We start from the raw sequence: 24,123 nt of genomic DNA, 5'->3' as shown, positions 1-24,123 counted from the left end.
GTAAAAGGAGGATGTTTGAGGTCAGGCTGCTAAAAGCAGAACCCAAGATAGGGGTGTCTGTTGAAGTTATTTATTAAGGCTGAAAGGGAAGCAGGATGGCACAAGGGAAGAAGTTAGGCAAAGATGCGGTTTCAGGAGGTCTAGCTTCAGCCTGACCACGGGGAGCTCTGGGATGTGAGCGACAGGTCAACAGGCCTATCCTGCCAAGAGGCAAGGGGGCTGGGCTGCTATTTCCCGCCCACCCCCCTCACTCACCCCCCTCAGTGGCCACATCCGCCAGACACTGGCTATGGGCCATATCCAGGTAGTGGAGGAGGGGCATTCCGATCGGCCAAGGGCAATCTTTAAGGGCAGGGTGCAGTGTGAGCAGCCTACGCCCACAATGGATGGGGAATGGGGGTGGGGGACTGGCCCATGAAGGGGGGCCCAGTAGACTGGAGACCCGGAGCACCAGCAGGGTCAGCTTTTGGGGTAATAACAGTTAACTGGCAAGGGCATTGGGAGGTGAAGCAGGCAAATCCCCTGACACAGCATCTGGCACATGAGCTATTATTACCAGTGTTGTTCCCTCTGCAGCCCCGGCCCAGCACAGGGTAGACGGAAGAGAGGGAGGGAAGGAGGAGAGGATATGCTTGGAGTCACAGACCTCTGGCTGCTTCTTCCTTCTTCCTGCTTGGATTGAGAGGGAGGCCCTTCGAGGCTGGGGCTTGGCAGTCACATGTGCTGGCCGCACCCCCAAACCTCACTTGTTGGGCTCTGTTTCCTCATCTCTACGGGGCGGGGGGGAGGGCATCACAGGCCGTCCCTGTTCCCCGGGCTGTCTGGGAGGGTCAAGCCGAGCATCAGGGCCCGTGGGTGGCTGGAAGCCCTGTCCTCTGGCTGGTTCTGACAGACCTGGGGTTCTGTCCCAGCTCCAGGGCCCTGGTGGGAGGAAAGAGGACAGAAGAGGGCCACTGAGGTCAGACAGTGGGAAGAGAGGACCAGAAATAAGAAGGCTAGAACCCTAACCTCAAGACAGGAAGGGTATGGTTGGTAGGGACAATAAGAAAAGCATGGCCTGGGCCATGACAGCCACTCCAGACATTCGGACCAAAATATCTGAAGGAGGGCAAGCAAAGTACTGCTGGACTCGGTTTCTCAGGACCGAGTGGACAGGTCAGGCCTGGGGAACCCGGGGAAGACCAGAGTCCACAGAGGCCCTCAAGCCCTCTCACACCAAGTCCTACAGGGCTGACAACAGAAAACTCAGGGCCTCTGTATCCCCCCAGGGTGGATGATCACAGTCCAAGTCTTTGGAGGACGCCTGAGGCCAGAGGCAAAGGCGAACCTAGCTAGAAGAATCCATGCCAGCTCCCCTCCCCAACTCTCTGGCCTTTTTTCCCCCTCTGGCCACACTGTGGCCATATGGGATCTTAGTTCCCTGACCAGGGATCGAACCCCATGCCCCTTGCAGTGGGAGTGCGGAGTCCTAACCACCAGATGGCCAGGGATGTTCCCAGGCCCATTTTACAGATGGGGAAACTGAAGTCCTGAGAGGGGAAGGCCTTACTGACACTCATAGCAAGTAAGAAGTGAAAGTGAGACCAGACTGAGCTATCAGGCTTTTTCTTGGGGGTGCTAATGCAGCGCCACCCCAGGAATCATCCTCTTTTCATGGGTCCCCACGACGGGGTACCTTCAGGGAGATGTGAGCAGCCATTTCTTCCCTCATCCATAAAAGTGGGCAGAGAGGGCAAGAGGGGTCCTTGACCCGGCACATTTCCATGGGGCGGGGGTGGGGGGAGGGTGTGCGATGGGGATGATTTCTTTTGAAAGCCATCATCTTTATTGTCCCTCACAATGACAGGGTCCTGCAGGACTTAACACGCACCCCCATGTGTCTTACCAAAGCAGAAACCGAGGCCCAAGACTTCCCTAGCGGTCCAGTGGCCAAGACTCCCTGCTCCCGGTGCAGAGGGCCCGGGTTTGATACCTGGTCAGGGAACTGGATCCCACATGCCACAACTAAGAGCCCACCTACCTCAACAAAGATCAAAAATCCCAAGCGCCACAACTAAGACCTGACACAGCCAAATTAACTAATTTAAAAAAGAAAAAGGAACCAAGGCTCCCAGCAGTGAGGGGCCCTCCCCACATCACCAGCTAGAAAGATACAGAGCTGGGAGTTGAGGAAGCATCTTCTTGTCTCAAAGTCTTTGCGGAGGGTGGCACGAGCCTGCACTCTGAGCCCCGGGCCTGGGTGGCCCCTGTTCTAAATCCAGCAGCGCCTCTCTTTTCCTGTCACTAGAAACCAGGAATCTGGCTCCCAGCCCCCATCACTAGAACTGAAACTGCCTCCTTTATTCCAGCCGACTTCCTGCTCAGACAGCTCAGACTCTCCACCAAAAGAACCCCTGGGGTTTCCGGGTGCACCCTTCTCTGAAACGTGGACAGCAGGTGGCCAGGGAGGGATCTTGCCTTTTCCACTCAGCCCTGGAGGTTTGGGTCCAGCACCCACCAGAAGTGGCCAGTGAGAAGGCTCCTTCCCAACAGGGTCCTGGGCCTCCGGAGGGCCAGTGGCTCCCAAACCTGCCTGCATGTTAGAGTCATCCGGGGTTTTAAAAATTCCAGTGGGCTGCAGCCCAGATCAATCACAGCACAATCTCTGAGGGTGGGACACAGGCACCTTTGGAAGCAACCCAGCTGAGCTTGGGGACTACTATTCTAGGCCATGCTGCCACCCAGCGCTCCACTCCGGGTGGGCAGAAAGGCTTCGTGTTCCCTTGTACCCGGCGCCTTGCTTCCCCAGCAGAGCCGAGGCTTCTTGCCTTCGAGAGGCTGGGGACAGGAAGGCCACCGAGATGGCCGCATTTAGATGGGACCCTGAGGGTGCCTGCTGAAAACTGCCGCTCCTCCTGCACTTCCGCCTCTGGCCTGCTCCTTGGCACCTCGTGGCCCTGCCAACTCCTCCCATGTCCACACCAAACCAAAAATGAAGCTGAGACCTGGAAATCCCCTTTTCGTCTCCAACCATGTGGTTGAAGAGGATCCTGGAGGAATTATGTGCTGGTTTGGGGGGCAAAGAAGGCTCAAGATGTAAAGCAGAGAAATTAGATCCTGAGGTTCAAATTCACAGCCTGGAGATTGGTCTGCCCACTTCCAAAGGCAAATTGGAGGCAATTTCTAAAACCTAAATGTGTCCACCCTTTGACTCTATAACCAAGCTGCTTGGCAGGAAGCCCAGGGAGAGCCACACAGCCTGGAATATGCAGAGCATACTGGATAAGGAAATCCTGCAGCCGTGTTTGACCAACTGATATCTCAATAAGGTTTGGTGTGACCACACCTCTGGGTTATGGGCATGAAGACCACTGACATGGCTGGATCCTTATATGTATTAACTGAATAAACAAGACACATGAATAATGATATGCATAATATGATACTATTTGTTTGAAGAATACATAGAAAACAAAGCACCAACACTGTATGTCTTCATCCAGGTCTATAATCCCATGTTTTTATAACTTAGAGGTTAAGAGCATGAATTTTGGAGCCAGCTGTCTAGCTTGGAACTAAGCATTTCATCATTTGCAGGCTGTGTGGCATCAGACAAATTGTATAGCCTCTCTAGGCTTCAGTGTTCTTATCTATAAAACAAGGATAGGACTTCCCTGGTGGTCCAGTAGTTAAGAATCCAGCAGCCAATGCAGGGGATGCAGGTTCAGTCCCTGGTCTGTGAAGATGTACATACCTCGGGGCAACTAAGCCCAGGTGCCGCAACTACTGAACCCTTGAGCCCACGCTCTGCAACAAGAGAAGCCACTGCAATGAGACACCCTCGAACCACAGTGAAGACTAGCCTCCACTCGCCGCAACTCGAGAAAGCCTGTGCGCGCAGCAACAAAGACCCAGCACAGCCAAAAATAAAAAAAATAAATGAAAATAAATAAACCAAGGATAACTTCAGTATCTACCTCACAGGGTTGGGACTGTGTCAATACATGTAAAGTGCTTAAAACAAGGCCTTGCAGTTAGTGAGCCCAATAGAAGTGTTTTGGGGTTTTTTTTGAATTGTTGGTTTTGGGGTTTTTTTTCGGTTGTACAACATGGCTTGTGGGATCTGCATTGAGAGTGCAGAGTCCTGACCACTGGACCTCCAGGGAATCCCCTTGTTTGTTTGTTTTTTAATGCGAAGCTTTAGATAAAGTTCTGGAAGGCAACACACCAAACTGGTTATCTCAAACTAGGAGAGGACTGGCCTGGGGCGGGAAGCAGTGAGTAATGGAGATGTAGGCACCTGACGTGGCATCCAGCTGTTTGCAAAGCGAATTTAATCATGTATTACCTGTGTGGTTTAAGCTGAAAACATTTTTTTGAAAGTGAAAGAAGACAGATCAGTGACCAGAAAGCTGCACTCTTTGAAGTCAGAAGAGGAGTTCTACTTCCAGGCTGGATCAGCTGACCTATGTCCTCCCATGCCAACTGGCAGTGCCCAGGCACACGAAATGTGGGCAGAAGAAAGGATTGGGGAGAGGGCTGGAGGTTAGTGATCGGTTGGTTGGAGCCTCGGTTCTGAGCTTCACTGCCCCAAACTGACTTGCTGGGTGATACCAGGCAAGTCTCTGCCCTCTCTGGGCCGTAACTCACTTGTACCTCAAGTAGGGTTAATACCAGCCCGTCTTACAGGGACTGGTGGAGCTGATAAGGGGTCGGGAGGCTTGGGTGCAAATCCTGATTTCAACATGTTGTGCTGTGCAACCTAGGGCACGTTTCCTAACTCCTCTGTACCTCCAGTTCCTCATCTGCAAATGGGGGTGATGATGCTGCATCCACTTCACAGGGTCATTGTGAGGCTGGAAGACAATAATGAAGATCACAGCACAATGAGGGGGACGCCCATCTGCAGCGGGTGCTAGCTGGTGCCAATCTCATATACTGGGTTCTTAGCACAGGTCCGGGCAACATGCTATAGCATTCCACTTGCATTTCCTCAGCAGGTTCTCAGTCACCCTTTCAAGGCAAATGTTACAGACTCTGGGAAGTCAAGAAGCACAGAGTGGATTAAAAACATCTGCTGAGGGACTTCCCTGGTGGTCCAGCGGTTAGGACTCTGTGCTTCCAATGCAGGGGGCATGGGTTTGATCCCTGGTCAGGGAAATAAGATCCCACATGGTAAATGGCCCCCAGTTTTTTTTTTTTTTAAAGGAAAAACGACATTAAAAGCTCTGCTGAGGACTTCGTTGGTGGTCCGGTGGTTAAGAATTTGCCTGCCAATACAGGGGACAAGCGTTTGATCCCTGATCTGGGAAGATCCCACATGCCACGGAGCAACTAAGCTTGTGAGCCACAGCTACTGATCCTGTGCCTTAGAACCCATGCTCTGCAGCAAGATAGAACACCAGAATGAGACGCCTGTGCACCGCAACTAGAGAGTAGCCCCCACTCACTGCATCTAGAGAAAGCCCTCACATAGCAACAAAGACCCAGCATGGCCAAAAATTAAAAAAAAAAATTTTTTTTTAAAAACCCCTCCACTGAACTCAGAGGCGCTTTCCTAACTGAAGCACCACACTGCCTTCAACCAATGACCTTCTTTCCAAACAAAATAATCATTTCCATAGCTCTTGATTATTTTTATGCTATAAAATATAATCTGCACTCATTTGAAAAGTTCTAAACATTTTAGAAATATATCATGTGAATTTTCTCACAATCTTACTCTTTAGGGAGAAGAATACAAGTTCCAAGACTTTTTTTACCCATGTTGGAGAACATTTTTGCCTTATACGAGAATCAGAGTATCGTTTCCTTAAACATTTTCTAGAAATCATTTCACTTTGAACTTGATTTTCTAGTATCATTTGCCTTGCATGGAAGGTAACCCCTCCAAAGAAACCCAAGGGAAACAAAACTAAAATGACGCCCACTGAAACTGCCCTCCTGGGGCTCTGGCCTGAGGCCTGGCCTCCAGTTGTTAAAAAGGCGGTCCTCAGTGTGAGAGGCATTACGGATATTAGCAGTCAACTGAGACTTTCTTCTTGACGAATCAGGAAGGATCAGAGAGAAGTGAAAAGAGCACAGCTGCTCTCACTTTGTGATTCAACGAATGCCTTGTCCACGCACCACTTAACACTATCTGGCTGACTCTGCTGTGTAAGTCTGAGACAAAGCTTGACTTGTCCGTTTCAAGAAGAGAATTCTGTGGGTGCAAAATGCACAGGACACCTTCAAGAATGTAAGGAAAAGACTATTGTGAGACACGCAAAACAGAAAGCTATTTCTCTCTTCAAATAAGATGCTGTGACAAGACCTGAATGCCTCAAAATACAAGTTTCCCAGGGTTTGAGTCTTTCCTCCATTTGGCATGAAGAGCAGAAGCAACCTCTCAGGCAAGGAGTTAATGGGGGTTTGGGTTTTGCTGATGGTACAGGCTGCATGTCTCCCCTCAGAAGATGGATGTTGGGGGATCAAGCAGTTTTATAGCTGCCTGCAGCCTCTGTATCCACACAGTCTTCTAGGAAAGAAATTTAGCAACATGGTCTCAAATTTTTAAAATAATGGTTCATTCAGGGACACAGAGATCAGACTGTTGGTTGCCAAAGGGGAGAGGGCTGGAGGAAGGATGGAGTGGGAGGTTGGGGTTAGCAGATGTAAGCTTTTACGTGTGGGATGGATAAACAACAAGATCCAACTGTATAGCACAAAGAACTATATTCAGTATCCTATGATAAGCCATAACGGAAAAGAATATTAAGAAAAAGAATGTATTAAAAAACAATAGTTCAAGACAGGATTTGGGGAAGATGGCAGAGTAGGAAGCATTAGGATTCTTTCTCCTCATTTAGACAAAAATGGTGTGAGCAGAATCTGGTATAACTGTTTTGGAACTCTGGAGTCTGTTGAAAGCTTACAACTGCAAGGGGAAGTCTGGACTGTTAAATTTTGGTTAATTTTGGTCAATTTCAGCTCTTAACACAGTAATAGGTGCCTGTCCCTTACCCCTCAAACTCACGGCAGTCAGCTGTGCACCTGGACCGACCTGCACACAGCTTGCAGGAGCTCGGGTGGGTGAAAAGGACCCTGTCCTCCAGATACTGGAGACTTGGGCCGTATCTGTTGACTGCTGCTTCTGATCTCAGAGGCGCAGACAGAAACAGGCAGCCATTGTTGATACACCCCACTCCCTCCATGTTGCAAGCCTCTTCTTAGCTGAACTGACCTCCAGGAGATTTAAAGGTGGCCAGTGGTAAAGAATCTGCCCGCAATTTGGGAAACCTAGGTTCGATCCCTGAGTTGGGAAGATCCCATGGAGAAGGGAATGGCAACCCTCTCCAGTATTGCCTGGAAAATTCCATGGCGAGAGGAGCCTGAAGGGCTAGAGTCCATGGGGTCGTAAAAAGTTGGACACAACTGTGCAACTTTCAGTTAATGCCCTTTGTTTCTTCCTTCAATTCTGCTTTTCCCCTTTTGGGAGCCAGACATTAAAGACAAGGACATTTAGAAACAACTGTACATATGGGGAAAATTATAAAGTGACTGCACATGCCTAAGAAAAGGTTCAGAAAAGACATAAGAAGACATTAAGTTTACATCTCAGGTTGACTCTAGGCACAGAAACAGTTTACAACAATACAAAAAAATAACACCCAATAACCAAAACCAGCAACCCTGGAGAGGGGGAGAATCTGATTCCCAGATTTTACACATTATTAGATTCAAATGTCCAGGGTTCAACAAGAACAACAGCAACAACAAAATCACAAAGCATACAAAGGAAACAATGGTCCACTGAAAGGAAAAAAATATTCAATAGACTCCGTCTCTGAAAAAAATTAGTGACGGATGTATTAGACAAATACTTTAAAACAACTAACTGCCTTAAAGAGTCCCAAAGAGCTAAGAAAGCAAAAAAAAAAAAAAAAAAGTTGTGCAGACAAAATGTAAATGTCAATAAAGAGATAGAAAACCTAAAAAGAAACCAAGAAGAGATTCTGGAGCTGAAAAAATGTAATATTGAAAATGAAAAATTCATAGAGGGATTCAAAGGCAGATTTGAGTAGGCAGAAGAAAGAATCAGGGAACTTCAAGATAGAATAAAGGAAATTATAAAGGCTGAGAAACAGAAAAAGCCTGAAGAAAGTGAACAGAGTTTAAGGGATGTGTGAGACATGATTAAGTGGGCCACCATATGTACTATGGGAGCCCCAGAAGAAGGAAGAGAAAGGGACAGAGAGAAAAACTGAAGAAATAATGGCTGAAAAGTTCTCAAATTTGCTGGAAGAGTTGAATATAAACATTCAAAAACCTCAATGAATTTCAAGTGAAATTAACTCAGAGACCCACATCAAAACACATTATAAGCAGATTTTCAAAAACAAAAAAGAGGGGCTTCCCTGGTTGCCCTTGTGGTAAAGAATCTGCCTGCCAATGCAGAAGACACAGGTTCAATCCCTGATCTGGGGAGATCCCACATGCTGCAGAGCAACTAAGCCTGTGTACCACAACTATTGAGCCTGTGCTTCCGAGCCTGGAAAGTGCAGCTACTGAGCTTGTGTGCCACAACTACTGAAGCCCATGAGCCCTAAAGGCCATGCTCTACAAGAGAAGTCAATAAAATGAGAAGGCCACACAGTGCAGCTAGAGGGTAGTCTCCACTTTCTACAACTAGAGAAAAGCTCATGCAGCAACAAAGACCCAGCACAGCCAAAAATAGATAAAATTATTTAAAAATACCCAAATCTCAAAGATAAAGTTCAAGTCTTGAAAGCAGCAAGAGAGAAGTGAATCATCACATACACAGGCTCCTCAATATGATTATCTTCAAATTTCTCCTCTGAAACCTGAGGACGGTAGGCCCATACATTCAAAGTGCTAAAAGAAAAACTGCCAACCAAAAATCCTATATCCGGCAAAACTGTCCTTCAAAAGTAAGGGGGGAATCAAGACATTCCCAGATAAACAAAAGCTGAGGGGGTTCATGATGTGCCCAGCAAGAAATGCTCAAGGTACTCCTGTAAAGGGAAATGAAAGGACTCTAGACAGTTGAAGCCATGTGAAAAATAAAGATATCAATAAAGGCAAGTATATGGACAGTTATAAAAGCTAGTATTATTGCAGTAATAGTTTGTATTTTTTGTTTTCTACAGGATTTATGTATACATGTAAAGAAAAACAATTATTAGTGTAAAGACTAGTATTACTGTAACTGGTTTTTAATTCCAAATCTTGTTTTCTACAAACACTAGGAGACTAATGCATTTTTAAAAATTATTATATTTGAGGCACATAAAGTATAAGGATGTAATTTTGTGCCACCAATAACAGAAAACAGTGGGAATGGAGCTGTAAATAGCAGAGTTTTTGTATATTACTGAAGTGAATGTTACATTAGGATGTTAAATGTAATCCTCATACTAACCACAAGGAAACTAGCTATAGAATATACTCAAAAAAAAATTAAAAAAGAATTTAAACATCTCACTACAAAAAGTTAGTGAAAGTGAAAGTGAAGTCACTCAGTCGTGTCCAACTCTTTGCAACCCCGTGGACTGTAGCCCACCAGGCTCCTCCGTCCATGGGATTCTCCAGGCAAGAATACTGGAGTGGGTTGCCATTTCCTTCTCCAGAAACAAAAAGTTAACTAAACACAAAAGAGGAATGCAAAAAGTGAGGGACCAAAAAGCTATACGGCATGTAAAAACCAAAGAGCAAAATGACAGAAATAAGTCCCTCCTCATCAGTAGTAACCTAAATGCAGATGGATTAAACTCTCCAATCAAAAGACAGATTGGCTGAATGGATAAAAACACTGATCTAACTATACGCTGTCTACAAGAGACACACTTGAAATTCAAGGGAAAAAACAGATTGAAAGTAAAGGGATGGAAAAAGATATCCCATGAAAATAGTAATCAAAGGAGAGAAGGAATGGGTAGACTAATGTGAAACGGATCGCCAGTCCAGGCTCAATGCATGATACAGGATGCTCAGGGCTAGTGCACTGGGATGACCCAGAGGGATGGTATAAGGAGGGAGGTGGGAGGGGGGTTCAGGATGCGGAGCACGTATACACCCCTGGCAGATTCATGTTGATGTATGGCAAGACCAATACAATATTGTAAAGTAATTAGCCTCCAATTAAAATAAATAAATTTATATTAAAAAAATAAAAAATTTAAAAAAAGATAAAGTAGACTTTAAATTAGAAAAAAGGTTATAAGAGACAAAGAAGGACTTTACATGTTAATAAAAGGTTAAATATATCAAGAAGATATACCAGTTATAACATTTACATGCCTAATGACAGACAACCAAAATATACAAGGCAAAAACTGATAGAATTGAAGTGAGACGTAAGCATTTTTACAATAATATTTGGAGGCTTTAATACCATCTCGCAATAAGGGATAGAATAATCAAACAGAAGACAAGTGAAGAAATAGAGGACTTAATCAGTACAATAGGTCAATAAGATCCAACAGACATATACAGGATTCTCCACCCAGCAACCACAGGATACACATTCTCAGGTGCACATGGGCTATTTTCCAGGATAGACCATACGTAAGGGCACAAATGATGTCTCGATAGATTCTAAAAGATAAATATCATACGAAGTATAGTCTCTGACCACAGTGGTGTTAGAAATCAATAACATAAAGGAAACTGGAAAACTCACAAAATCGTGGAAACAAGACTGCCCACAGTCAAGCAAATCAAAGAAGAAATCACAGTGGAAATTAGAAAATGTTTACACATGAATGAAAACAAAACCAAAATTTATGGGACACAGCAAAAGCACTGCTAAGGAGAAATTTTATAGGTATAAATGTTTACATTCGAAAATAAGAGAGATCTCAAATCAACAACCTAACTTTATAACTTAAGAAACTAGGAAAGAAAAGTAAATTAAATGCAAAACTAGCAGAAGAAATGAAATAATAACAATTCAGTTGAGTTCAGTCACTGAGTCATGTCTGACTCTTTGCGACCCCATGAACTGCAGCATGCCAGGCCTCCCTGTCTATCACCAACTCCTGGAGATCACCCAAACCCATGTCCATTGAGTCATTGATGCCATCCAACCATCTCATCCTCTGTCATCCCCTTCTCCTCCTGCCCCCAATCCCTCCCAGCATCAGGGTCTTTTCAAATGAGTCACTCTTCGCATCAGGTGGCCAAAATATTGGAGTTTCAGCTTCAGCATCAGTCCTTCCAATGAATATTCAGGACTGATTTCCTTCAGGATGGACTGGTTGGATCTCCTTGCAGTCCAAGGGACTCTCAAGAGTCTTCTCCAACACCACAGTTCAAAAGCATCAATTCTTTGGTGCTCAGCTTTCTTCACAGTCCAACTCTCACATCCATACATGACCACAGGAAAAACCATAGCCTTGACTAGTCGGATCTTTGTTGGCAAAGTAATGTCTCCGCTTTTGAATATGCTATCTAGGTTGGTCATAACTTTTCTTCCAAGGAGTAAGCATCTTTTAATTTCATGGCTGCAATCACCATCTGCAGTGATTTTGGAGCCCCCAAAAATAAAGTCTGACACTGTTTCCACTGTTTCCCCATCTATTTCCCATGAAGTGGTGGGACCGGATGCCATGATCTTCGTTTTCTGAATGTTGAGCTTTAAGCCAACGTTTTCACTCTCCTCTTTCACCTTCATCAAGAGGCTCTTTAGTTCTTCTTCACTTTCTGCCTGAAGGGTAGTGTCATCTGCATATCTGAGGTTATTGGTATTTCTCCCAGCAATCTTGATTCCAGCTTGTGCTTCATCCAGCCCAGAGTTTCTCATGATGTACTCTGCACAGAAGTTAAATAAGCAGGGTGACAATACACAGCCTTGACATAATCCTTTTCCTATTTTGAACCAGTCTGTTGTTCCATGCCCAGTTCTAACTGTTGCTTTCTGACCTGCATACAAATTTCTCAAGAGGCAGGACAGGTGGTCTGGTATTCCCATCTCTTTCAGAATTTCCCACAGTTTATTGTGATCCACACAGTCAAAGGCTTTGGCATAGGCAATAAAGCATAAATAGATGTTTTTCTGGAACTCTCTTACTTTTTCCATGATCCAGCAGATGTTGGCAACTTGATCTCTGGTTCCTCTGCCTTTTCTAAAACCAACTTGAACATCAGGAAGTTCACGGTTCACGTATTGCTGAAGCCTGGCTTGGAGAATTTTGAGCATTACTTTACTAGCATGTGAGATGAGTGCAATTGTGCGGTAGTTTGAGCATTCTTTGGCATTGCCTTTCTTTGGGATTGGAATGAAAACTGACCTTTTCTAGTCCTGTGGCCACTGCTGAGTTTTCCAAATTTGCTGGCATATTGGGTGCAGCACTTTCACAGCATCATCTTTCAGGATTTGAAATAGCTCCACTGGAACTCCATCACCTCCACTAGCTTTGTTTGTAGTGATGCTTCCTAAGGCCCATTTGACTTCACACTCCAGGATGTCTGGCTCTAGGTGAGTGATCACACCATCATGATTATCCGGGTCATGAAGATGTTTTTTTTACAGTTCATCTGTGCATTCTTGCCAACTCTTCTTAACGTCTTCTTAATATCCATACCATTTCTGTCCTTTATTGAGCCCATCTTTGCATGAAATGTTCCCTTGGTATCTTTAATTTTCTTGAAGAGATCTCTAGTCTTTCTCATTCTATTATTTTCCTCTATTACTTTGCATTGATCACCGAGGAAGGCTTTCTTATCTCTCCTTGCTATTCTTCAGAACTCTGCATTCATATGGGTATATCTTTCCTTTTCTCCTTTGCTTTTTGCTTCCCTTCTTTTCACAGCTATTTGAAAGGCCTCCTCAGATAGCCATTTTGCTTTTTTGGCATTTCTTTTTCTTGGGGATGGTCTTGATCCCTGTCTCCTGTACAATGTCATGAACCTCCATCCATAGTTCATCAGGCATTCTGTCTATCAGATCTAGTTCCTTAAATCTATTTCTCACTTCCACTGTATAGCCATAAGGGATTTGATTTAGGCCATACCTGAATGGTCTAGTGGTTTTCCCTACTTTCTTCAATTTAAGTCTGAATTTGGCAATAAGGAGTTCATGATCTGAGCCACAGTCAGCTCCCGGTCTTGTTTTTGCTGACTGTATAGAGCTTCTCCATCTTTGGCTGCAAAGAATATAATCAATCTGATTTCGGTGTTGACCATCTGGTGATGTCCATGTGTAGAGTCTTCTCTTGTGTTGTTGGAAAAGGGTGTTTGCTATGACCAGTGCGTTCTCTTGGCAGAACTCTATTAGCTGTTGCCCTGCTTCATTCTGTACTCCAAGACCAAATTTGCCTGTTACTCTAGGTGTTTCTTGACTTTCTACTTTTGCATTCCAGTCCCCTATAATGAAAAGGACATCTTTTTTGGGTGTTAGTTCTAGAAGGTCTTGTAGGTCTTCATAGAACTGTTCAAATTCAGCTTCTTCAGTGTTACTGGTCAGGGCATAGACTTGGATTACCGTGATATTGAATGTTTTGCCTAATAATAGCAATTAAAGTGTAAATAAAGGAAAAGGAGAATAGAAAAATAATAGAGAAAAGTTAATGAAACCAAAAGCTGGTTCTTCAAAAACATCAACAAAATTAACGTGCCTTTTGGACTAAGAAAAAAAGGGAGAAGACTCAAATTACTAAAGTCAGAATGTGGGCACATCACTACCAATTCTACAGAAATAAAAAGAATTACAATACTATGTATGAACGTCAACAAATTGAATAACCTACATGAAACAGACAAATTCCTAGGAACACAAAACCTTACAACATTAAGTCACAAAGAAGTAGAAAATCTGAATAGACTTATAACTAGTAAGTAAATACAAATGTATTTTAAATTTGTATTTACTTACTAGTAAATACAAAATTAAATTTGTATTTACAAATTTACAAATACAAAATTAAAATTGTATTTATTTGTATGATGTAAATACTATGTACATCGACAAATTGAATAACCTACATGAAATGGACAAATTCCCAGGAACACAAAACCTTACAACATTAAGTCACAAAGAAGTAGAAAATCTGAATAGACTTATAACTAGTAAGTAAATACATCAGCAGTAAAAAAAAAAAAAAAATCTCCCAATAAAGAAAAGTCCTGGACTGGATGGCTTCACAGTGAATTCTACCTAAAAGTTAAAAAAGAAGTAATATCAATCCTTTTCAAATCTTCTCCCAAAAGTTGAAGAGGGGGAGCACTTCCTAACTCATTCTTGGAGGCCAGCACTCTCTGATATCAAAGCCAGACAAAGACACTGCAAGAAAACTAGAGACTAATATCTCTCATGAACAATGATGCAAATATTCCCAACAAAATACTAGCAAACCAAATTCAGCAAATCAAAAGATTATGCACTGTAACCAAGTTAGATTTAGTCCTAGAATGCAAGGATAGTTCAACATATGAAAACTGATCAATGAAGTGTGTCACATCAACAAAATGAAGAGAAGAAACCACACAATCATGTCAATTGCTACAAAAAAAAAAAACTGACAAAATTAAACACCCATTTATGATAAAAATATCCAACAAACTAGGAATAGAAGGAAACTACCTCCACATAATAAAAGTTATACATGAAAAACACATAGCAAACATCATACTCAATGGTGAAAGATGGAAAACTTTTCCTCTAAGACCAGAACAAAGTAAGGATGCTTGCTTTCATCACTTCCATACAACATGGAACCAGCAGTTCTAGCCACTGGATTAGGCAAGAAAAAGAAATAAAAAGCATCCAAATTGGAAAGGAAGAAGTTAAATTATCTGTTTGCAGATGACAGGATCTTATATGTAGAAAACCCTAAAGATTCCACCAATAAAACTTGTTAGAACTAATAAGTAAATTCAGCAAGGCAGCAAGATACAAAGTCAACACAAACAGATCAGTTGCTTCTAAATATGAATGATGAGTAATCTGAAAAGGAAATGACCCAAACAATTCCATTTACAATGGCATCAAAAATAAATAAAACATTGGGTTGGCCAAAAAGCTTGTTCAGGTTTTTCCATAATATCTTACAGGAAAATCTGAATGAACTTTTTGGCCAACCCAATACTCAGACGTTAACTCAACCAAGGAGGTGAAAGATTTGTACAATGTAACTACAAAATATTGCTGAAAGAGTAAGACACTAAATAATTAAATAAGACATAAATAAATGGAAACACATCTCATGTTCATGGATTGGAAAGCTTACAATTGATAAAATGTCAGAATTACCCAGAGTGATCTACAGATTCAATGCAATCTCCATCAAAACCCCAATGACCTCTTTTTTGCAAAGATTAAAAAAAAAATCCTAAAATTCAAACAGAATCTCAAGGGACCCCAAATAGTCAAAACAATCGTGAAAGAAAGAACAAGACTGGAGGAATCATACTTCCTGATTTCAAAACTTGCTACAGTTATCAAAACAGTGTGGTATTGGCATAAAGGCAGATATACAGACCAATGGGATAGAAAAAGGAGTCTAGTCTTACTTTTGAGACAGTGCCAAGATCATTCAATGGGGGAAAGGACAATCTTTTCAACAAATGGTTCTGGGAAAACTGGATATCCACATGTGAAGGGATGAAGCTGGCCCCTTACCTAACACCATATATAAAAACTAACTCAAAATGGATAAGGCCCTAAGTGTAAGACCTAAAAGAATGAAATTTTTAGAAGCAAACATAGAATGAAAGCTGTGACATCTGGTTTGGCAATGGTTTCTTGGAGATGACACTGAAAGCACAGACATCAAAAGAACAGAAAAATCTGGACTTCATAAAAAAATTTTAAGTCATACATCAAAAGATCCTACCCACAGAACAACACACAGAACAGGAGAATGTCTGCAAAGTACCTATCTGATAAGGGGTTGATATCCAGCATACAGACAGAACTCCTGCAACTCAACAAGAAACCAAAGAAGTCAATTAAAAACTGGGCAAAGGATCTGAAAACATATTTCTCCAAAGAGATATACGAATGGTCAACAAGCACATGGAAAGGCACTCAGTATTATAATGGCTGCTGTTGCTGTTTAGTCGCTAAGCTGTGTTCGACTCTTTTGCGACCCTATGGACTGTAGCCTGCCAGGCTCCTCTGTCCACGGGATTTCCAAAGCAAGAATACTGGAGTGGGCAGCCACTTCCTTCTCTAGGGAATCTTCCCAACCCAGGGGTCAAACCCACATCTCCCACACTGGAGGCAGATTCTTTACCACTGAGCCATCAGAGAAGCCCTACTAATCATTAGGGAAATGGGCTTTTGATAACTCAGTGGTAAAGAATCTGCCTGCCAAAGCAGGAGATACAGGAGATGTGGGCTCAATCCCTGGTCGGAAAGATCCCCTGGAGTAGAAAATGGCAACCCACTCCAGTATTCTTGCTTGGAAAATTCCATGTACAGAGGAGCCTGGCAGGTTGCAGTCCATGGGGTCACAAACGATCAGACACAACTGACCAACTACGCATACACACACACAGTCAAAACTACAATGAGATATCACCTCACTTCCATTAGGATGGCAACTGAAAAAAACAGAATAAACAGAAAACAAAAAGTGATGGGTAGGCTGTGGAGAAACTGGAACCCTCGTGCATTGTTGGTAAGAAAGTAAAATAGTACAGCTGCTGTGGAAAACAGTAAGGAGGTGTTTCAAAAATCAAAAACAGAACTACACTATGGCCCTGGATCCTGGATATGTACTCAAGAAAATTAAAAGCAGGGTCTTGAAGAGATATTTGTACACCTGTGCTCACAGCAGCTTTGGTTATAACAGGTAAAACATGGAAGCAACCCAAGTGTCCATTGATGGATGAATGAATAAGAAAAATATGATTATACATATAATGGAATATTATTCAGCCTTTAAAAGGAAGGAAATTCTGCAACATGTTACAAGATAAATGAACCTTGAGGACACCTAAGCTAAGTGATATGTCAGTCCCCCAAAGACAAATAATGTATGATTCACCTATATGAGATATTTAGAGTAATCAAATCCATACAGATAGGAGAATGACAGCTGCTAGGGGGTGAAGGGCACAGGATTCCAGTTTTACAAGATGAAAAGAGTTATGCGAATGGATGATGGTGATGGATTCACAACATGAATGTCCTTAGAAGTGCTGAACTGTGCACTTAAAAATGGTTGACAGAGGACTTCCCTGGTGGCACAGTGGATAAGTATTTGCCTGCCAATGCAGGGGACTTGGGTTCGAATCCCGGTCTGAGAAGATTCCACATGCATGGAGCAACTAAGCCATTTGCCACAACTACTGAGCCCATGCTGTAGAGCCTGTGAGCTACAACTACTGAGCCCCATGTGCTGCAACTATTGGAGCCCCTGCACCCTAGAGCCTGCGCTCCACAAGAGAAGCTACTGCAATGAGAAGCCCATGCATTGTAACTAGAGAGTAGCCCCCACTTGCCGCAACAAAAGAAAGCCTGTGTAGCAACGAAGACGCAGTACAGCCAAAAATGAATAAATTTTAAAAACATTAAAAATGGTTGATGGAAACTTTTATGTGTATTTTAACACAACAACAAAATTAAAAATAAAGTCCATATACCCTTTTACAAGTCCACAGTGGAAACAGAGCTGAAGGAAACCATCCAGGCTGTGAGCAGCCCTCTGGTCACCAGAATGTTCACAGGGCTGGAAGTCAGCTGGGGCAGCCCCATCTTTCTTGATACAGATGAACTGGCTCAGACACCCTGAAGTACCATGGCCTGGGGAAGCTTACAGCTCCCACACAGGCAGATCTCCTTGGACAGAGGGCTCCTACTCAGTTTCTGTTATTACAGGCAAAAGGAGCTCAGTTGCCTTATCTCCTTCACCGTTACCTGACGTCTACTGCACATCTTCGTATACTTGGGTACTGTCTGTTTCTACGGGCACATCAGCTCCCTGGGTGGGGACTCTGTTATGTCCCCAGCTATAGCCCAGTACCTAGCACATAGCCCGGCACACTGCAGAATCCAAGCAGATGTGTGCTGAGTTAACGATCGCAGAGTGGAGCCAGTGCTCGACTCTGTGGTCCGTATCCACCTTGCATGAAGTATGTGCATCTCCTTAGTGGAAGTGCACTTTGGGCATCTTATCCCGACGGAGTTTGGGGGTCTTCTTCCTGTTTAGCCTTGCTCCTCTCCACCTTCTCCTCATCCTCCCTTCTCTCCTATCCCCTCCTTCCTTCATTTCAGGAGCACATCTTGCGCCCCTAGCTGTCGCACAAGCTCTGCTGACCTGCTGATCCCTGATGACCTCTTTGCACACAGGTTCCACTCACCCCAGTCCCATCAAAGCATTTTTCCAGAAATACTTCCTTCCCTGAGAAGAATTCTGGTGAGGGTTAGGGAAAGAATTAAACTGCCACATTTTTTTTTTCTTTTAATATAAAACAGAGGAAACAGTCCATGTATGCAGGAGAAAACAAGATCCAATCTAAATGTCTAACAAATACAGTTCAACCATTCTTTGGACAAGTATGTAGCCACTTAAGATGATAGAATACTTACTGTATAGCATAGGGAACTCAGCTCAACGTTGTGTGGCAGCCTGGATGGGAAGGGCGTTTGGGGGAGAATGAATACATGTAGGTATATGGCTGAGTCCCTTCCCTGTTCACTTGAAACTATCACAACATTGTTAATTGGCTATACCTTAATACAAAATAAAAAGTATAAAATATTTTTTAAATGATACTATATTCCTAATACAAATATATATAGAACTGGACATGGAACAACAGACAGTTCCAAATAGGAAAAGGAGTACATCAAGGCTGTATATTGTCACCCTGCTTATTTAACTTATATGCAGAGTACATCATGAGAAACGCTGGGCTGGAAGAAGCACAAGCTGGAATCAAGATTGCCAGGAGAGATATCAACAACCTCAGATATGCAGATGACACCACTCTTATGGCAGAAAGTGAAGAGGAACTCAAAAGCCTCTTGATAAAAGTGAAAGAGGAGAGTGAAAAAGTTGGCTTAAAGCTCAACATTCAGAAAACTAAGATCATGGCATCTGGTCCCATCACTTCATGGCAAATAGATGGGGAAACAGTGGAAACAGTGGCTGACTTTATTTTTTTGAGCTCCAAAATCACTGCAGATGGTGATTGCAGCCATGAAATAAAAAGACGCTTACTCCTTGGAAGGAAAGTTATGACCAACCTAGATAGTATATTGAAAAGCAGAGATATTACTTTGCCAACAAAGGTCCATCTAGTCAAGGCTATGGTTTTTCCAGTGGTCATGTATGGATGTGAGAGTTGGACTGTAATGAAAGCTGAGCGCCAAAGAATTGATGCTTTTGAACTATGGTGTTGGAGAAGACTCTTGAGAGTCCCTTGGACTGCAAGGAGGTCCAACCAGTCCATCCTAAAGGAGATCAGTCCTGGGTGTTCATTGGAAGGACTGATGCTGAAGCTGAAACTCCAAGACTTTGGCCACCTCATGAGAAGAGTTGACTCATTTGAAAAGACCCTGATGCTGGGAGGGATTGGGGGCAGGAGGAGAAGGGGACGACAGAGGATGAGATGGCTGGATGGCATCACCGACTTGATGGACATGAGTTTGAGTGAACTCCGGGAGTTGGTGAGGACAGGGAGGCCTGGTGTGCTGCGGTTTATGGGGTTACAAAGAGTCGGACACGACTGAGCGACAAATAGATAATTTCCTGTGGGAAAGTAAAATGGAGGAAGTCTTGTGCAGGCTTCAGGAGAGTGGGCCTCTGACCTGCTTCTGATCTGCCTAGACACCATGAGTCAGATGAGTCACCAGGAGTTTTATCTTACTTTAGACAAGAAAGGGAGTGGGTCTTGCAATTCTTGAACCTCTGAGGGTCTGGCCCAATCCCCTGGAGTCTAACGAAATCTTATGACTCACAAGGTGAAACAAACAGCATTGTAAAAAGGTGAAAGTAAAAAAAGAGCTGAGTTTGTGCATGCAAACCGATGATGATATCAATTCATAGCCTGGGATTATAAGCGGGAGCCCCTGAAACTGCAATTTGAAGTCTCCCTTGTGGGGTGGATGCACCATCTGGGACCTTTTCCCAATTGGGACTCCAGATTGCTGTTAAAGAGGGACTTCCCAGCATGCTGTTTAAGTCTAGATGTTGCGCAGCCTAATTTGGTAATGTATGTGCTGTTACTTTTCCCTATTTTTTCTATTTCTCTTCTTTTAATGACTGTATATTGACATTAAGTCAATTAATACCCTATTAAATACTGAAATTTGTTTATTGTGTATGATGAGTCATTTGTTAACAAATCCTTTGAACCTGAAAGCAAAACTTTCAGCAAAACATCTCCTTAATATGTAAAGTGCATTCAAAACTCAATAGGAAAAAGACCAAAAACCCAATGGAAAAGGAGGCAAAGGATATGAATAGTTTGTGAAAAGTGACCCTTAAATATTTGAAAAGATGCATCAAATCACTCATAAGAGAACTGAAAAAAAAACCTGAGACACCATTATTTGTCTACCACTGCAAATACAGAAAATCTGATAACACATGTATTGGGGAGGGGTGGGAAGCTGGCCCCCTCATACATGACTGGTAGGAGTGAAAATCAGTACAAGACTTAAGGAGGGTAATTTGCTGGATTTATCAAAGTCCAAACTGCAAATATTCAGAAAACATTCCCCCTGACCTTGCAAATACATTCTTGGATGTTTTCCCTAAAGATTTATTCTCATACGGGTAAAAACGATGATTGCACAAGGATATGTGCTACAGTGCTGATTAGAATAATAAGAGATGGGAAAAGGCCTAGTTGTCCAACAATAGTTAAATCAATTATGGAACAAGCAGTGAAAAATACTATGTAGCTCTTAGAAAGGAAAAAGGCAGATTTTTTATTTTGTTTTGATGTGGAAAGATTTCCAAATTATAATTAAAAAGAAAGCAAGATAGGACTTCCCTGGTGGCACAGTGGACAAGAATCCACCTGTCCATGCAGGGGGACACAGGTTCAATCCCTGGTCCAGGAAGATTTCACATGCTGAGCGCAACTAAGCCCACGAGCCGCAACGACTGAGGGCACACGTCACGGCTGCTGCAGCCAGTGCTCCTGGGGCCGTGCTCCACAACAAGAGAAGCCACCACAATGGAAGCCCACACAGCTCAGCCAAGAGTCACCCCGCTCGCGGCACCTAGAAGGCCCGAGCAGCAGTGAAGGCCGAGCAGCAGTGAAGACCCAGCACAGTCAAAAAACAAATAAGCAATTTTAAAAAATTTTAATTAAAAAAAGCAAGATAAAAAATACTATATCCAGTATACTACCATTTCTGAGAAGGGGATTTATACACAAACACTATACACACATGGATATAGATATATATGTCTGTAAAGGCCCATCTAGACTATCTACGAAAGGAGACATAAGAATCTGATAAATGACTATTTTCAGGAAGGGTTATCAGGTGGCCGGGAGACAGGGGAGAGAGGGGAGACTGACTTTTCATTACATACTTTTTTGTATGTTTTGTATTATTATACTATGTGGATGTATCACTACTAGCCTCTAAAAACTAAACAACTGGGACATTCTCCGTCCCCCTTCTGATGTCTATGTCAGAAGTCTTCTCTGTCTCTTTTCACTTTAGTAAAATTCTGCAATATGAAAGCTCTTGAATGATCAAGGCTGGTCCCTGTTCCCAAAGTTAAATCTTCCTCTTGGGAGATCACGAATCCAACACTGTTCACTGTAAGCTATCATCTTGGGGACTTGTCTAGAATCTTCAGGATAAGCTTTCAGCTGTTCAACCTCCTCATCAGTTGGAGACTTCCCATGGTGGGTTTCTTCGCTTCAAGGAAAGGACTTTCTTCAACCCTGTGATGACATCTAGCAATCCTAAGATGGACTGGTATAACATATTGTACCTTAACTATGGACATAATGTGACTTTTAATTTTGGTTAGGTTTTAACTTGGTTTAATGACTATTTTTGGAGAAGGCAATGGCACCCCACTCCAGTACTCTTGCCAGGAAAATCCCATGGATGGAGGAGCCTGGTCGGGGCAGTCCATGGGGTCGCTCGCTAAGAGTCGGACACGACTCAGGGACTTCACTTTCAGTTTTTACTTTCATGCATTGGAGAAGGAAATGGCAACCCACTCCAGTATTCTCGCCTGGAGAATCTCAGGGATGGGGGAGCCTGGTGGGCTGCCGTCTATGGGGTTGCACAGAGTCAGACACGACTGAAGCGACTTAGCAGCAGCAGCAGCAGCAGCAGCAATGACTATTTTGCCTTACATCATCTGTGACTGTAAAATGGGGTTTGTTTCTAACCGTCTGAAAGCTTTTAAGTTACAAAAGGTTGTCCAGGCTCCTACAAGTGCCACAGCATCCTCCAACTATTACTTGGGGCCCCTGGATCAGAGACCTTCCATATGAGGGTTAGGAGAATATGTTGCCTCAACACGCCCCTCAATAGCAGGAAGTAGTTAATGGAATGAAAACGATGCCCCTTTCCCTTGGCAACATAATTCTCCTAAAAGAAAAGGGGGGAATGAGAGAGTCAATTCCTAGGCAGGTTGATAAGAAGTCTGGGATCCCCAAGGAGGAGAAAGTGGTCTAGGGTTCTCGGAGATAGAGGTCTGGAATTCTCAAGGAGGAAAGGACAAACATCTTTTTCTCCTCTACATTCCTTAGTCTTAATTACATAAAATGTTTTTTCTTTAAGTCCAGAACTGATGATTATATAACAAACAACTCAGTTTAAACTCTGTACTAAGGATTATATAACAATGTATCCTGCTTGAGGACAGTTTCTCCTTCCTGAAAACCTTCTGGCTAATCCTGTTATCTTATAATGTAAATTATAAGTGGAGTGGGTCTAGTAAGATTTTTATAACCTGGAGACAATCTTTTGATTTACTGTAATAACTAATTAAAAAAGTATATAACTCCTTTGCTAATACTAGCAAGGGGGGCACTCTCCTCCCCCCTTCTGATGTCTATGTCAGAAGCCTTCTCTGTCCCTTTTCACTTGAATAAAACTCTGCTATACAAAAATAAATAAATAAATAAATGAACAATTTAAAATGATATCACATGGACTTTCCTGGTGGTCCAGTGGCTAAGACTCTGCTTCCAATGCAGGGGACCCAGGTTTGATCTCTGGTCAGGGAACTAGATCCTACATGTCACAACCAAGAGTTCGCATGCCGCAACTAAAGATCCTGCATGCTGCAATTAAGACTTGTAGCCAAATAAATAAATTAATTAAAAAAAAAAGATATCACAGCATTTTGTTGTTGTTGCTAAGTTGTGTCCGACTCTTTTGCGACCCCATGGACCATAGCCCACCAGGCTCCTCTGTCCATGGGATTTTCCAGGCAAGAATACTGGAGTGGGTTGCCATTGATTTTCCTTCAATATATAATTCTATGTTACTTAGTTGAAAAAGTGTAATTCCATTTTGGTTTTTATGAGTTCATTATAAAAAAAAAAAAAAAGGAATATACATATGTAGAAAAAGACCCGAAGGAGGAAAACCAAACTGACAGGTCACCTGAGTGTGAATACTGATATTCCCTCAAGTTCATTGAAATTCTCCTTTGCCAAATGTCAGAGGCGTCCCAGCCAGAAGGGCTGCTGAAAAACCTTTCTGGGAAATACTCCTGTGTCTGGGAATTTATCAGAAGACTCTGGAGTGACTCACAGGATGTAGCGCGAGTTCCATCCCAGAGAACCTGGAATGGAACTGGTAGGGTAGACAAATGAATTCAGGTTTCTCCAGGCCCACCATCTTTTCACCCCAGGAAACCTGGTTTCATGCCCTGGTCTAGTAGGCAGAGAGGATGACTGCAGAGCGGAAGAGTCTGGGGTCAGAGGTGGCCAGAAGAACTAAGCTCACATTCGTCTTCACCTTTCAGATCCACAAAGAGCTTGAGAATACTTAGGGCTTCTCAAAGGGGTATAAAGGGGTTTCATGACAATTTCACCCAGCTCTCAAGGATCTAGGAAACCCCAGATGGCATGGAGGTTACATAATCATGCTTATTTTATGGGCAACAAGTCCCAAATATATAACCAAGATGCTTGCCTGCCTCACCACTTCCACCTTGTTTCAAGGGGAGTGGATGGCAGAAACATAGTCTTTCAGAGTAG

The 24,123-nt window shown here is 43.1% G+C and overlaps 1 protein-coding gene across 5 annotated transcripts in view; it reads right to left on the bottom strand.

Moving 5' to 3' along the window:
* Positions 1-24,123, bottom strand: part of NLRC5 (NLR family CARD domain containing 5) — a 92,167-nt gene that overhangs the window by 63,992 nt on the left and 4,052 nt on the right. The window contains exon 2 of one of the 5 annotated variants that reach the window (XM_055554387.1): positions 4,771-4,835. The exons of the other annotated variants lie outside the window; for them this stretch is intronic. The gene's annotated coding sequence lies outside the window, so the exon portion shown is untranslated. The remainder of the gene's footprint in view (positions 1-4,770; positions 4,836-24,123) is intronic. 5 annotated transcript variants of the gene reach the window in all.

Source organism: Bubalus kerabau, chromosome 17 (assembly GCF_029407905.1).
Source record: "Bubalus kerabau isolate K-KA32 ecotype Philippines breed swamp buffalo chromosome 17, PCC_UOA_SB_1v2, whole genome shotgun sequence".
Classification (NCBI taxonomy): domain Eukaryota; kingdom Metazoa; phylum Chordata; class Mammalia; order Artiodactyla; family Bovidae; genus Bubalus; species Bubalus kerabau.
Note: the sequence above shows the minus strand (reverse complement) of the source record. Positions and strands in the feature narration are given on the sequence as shown.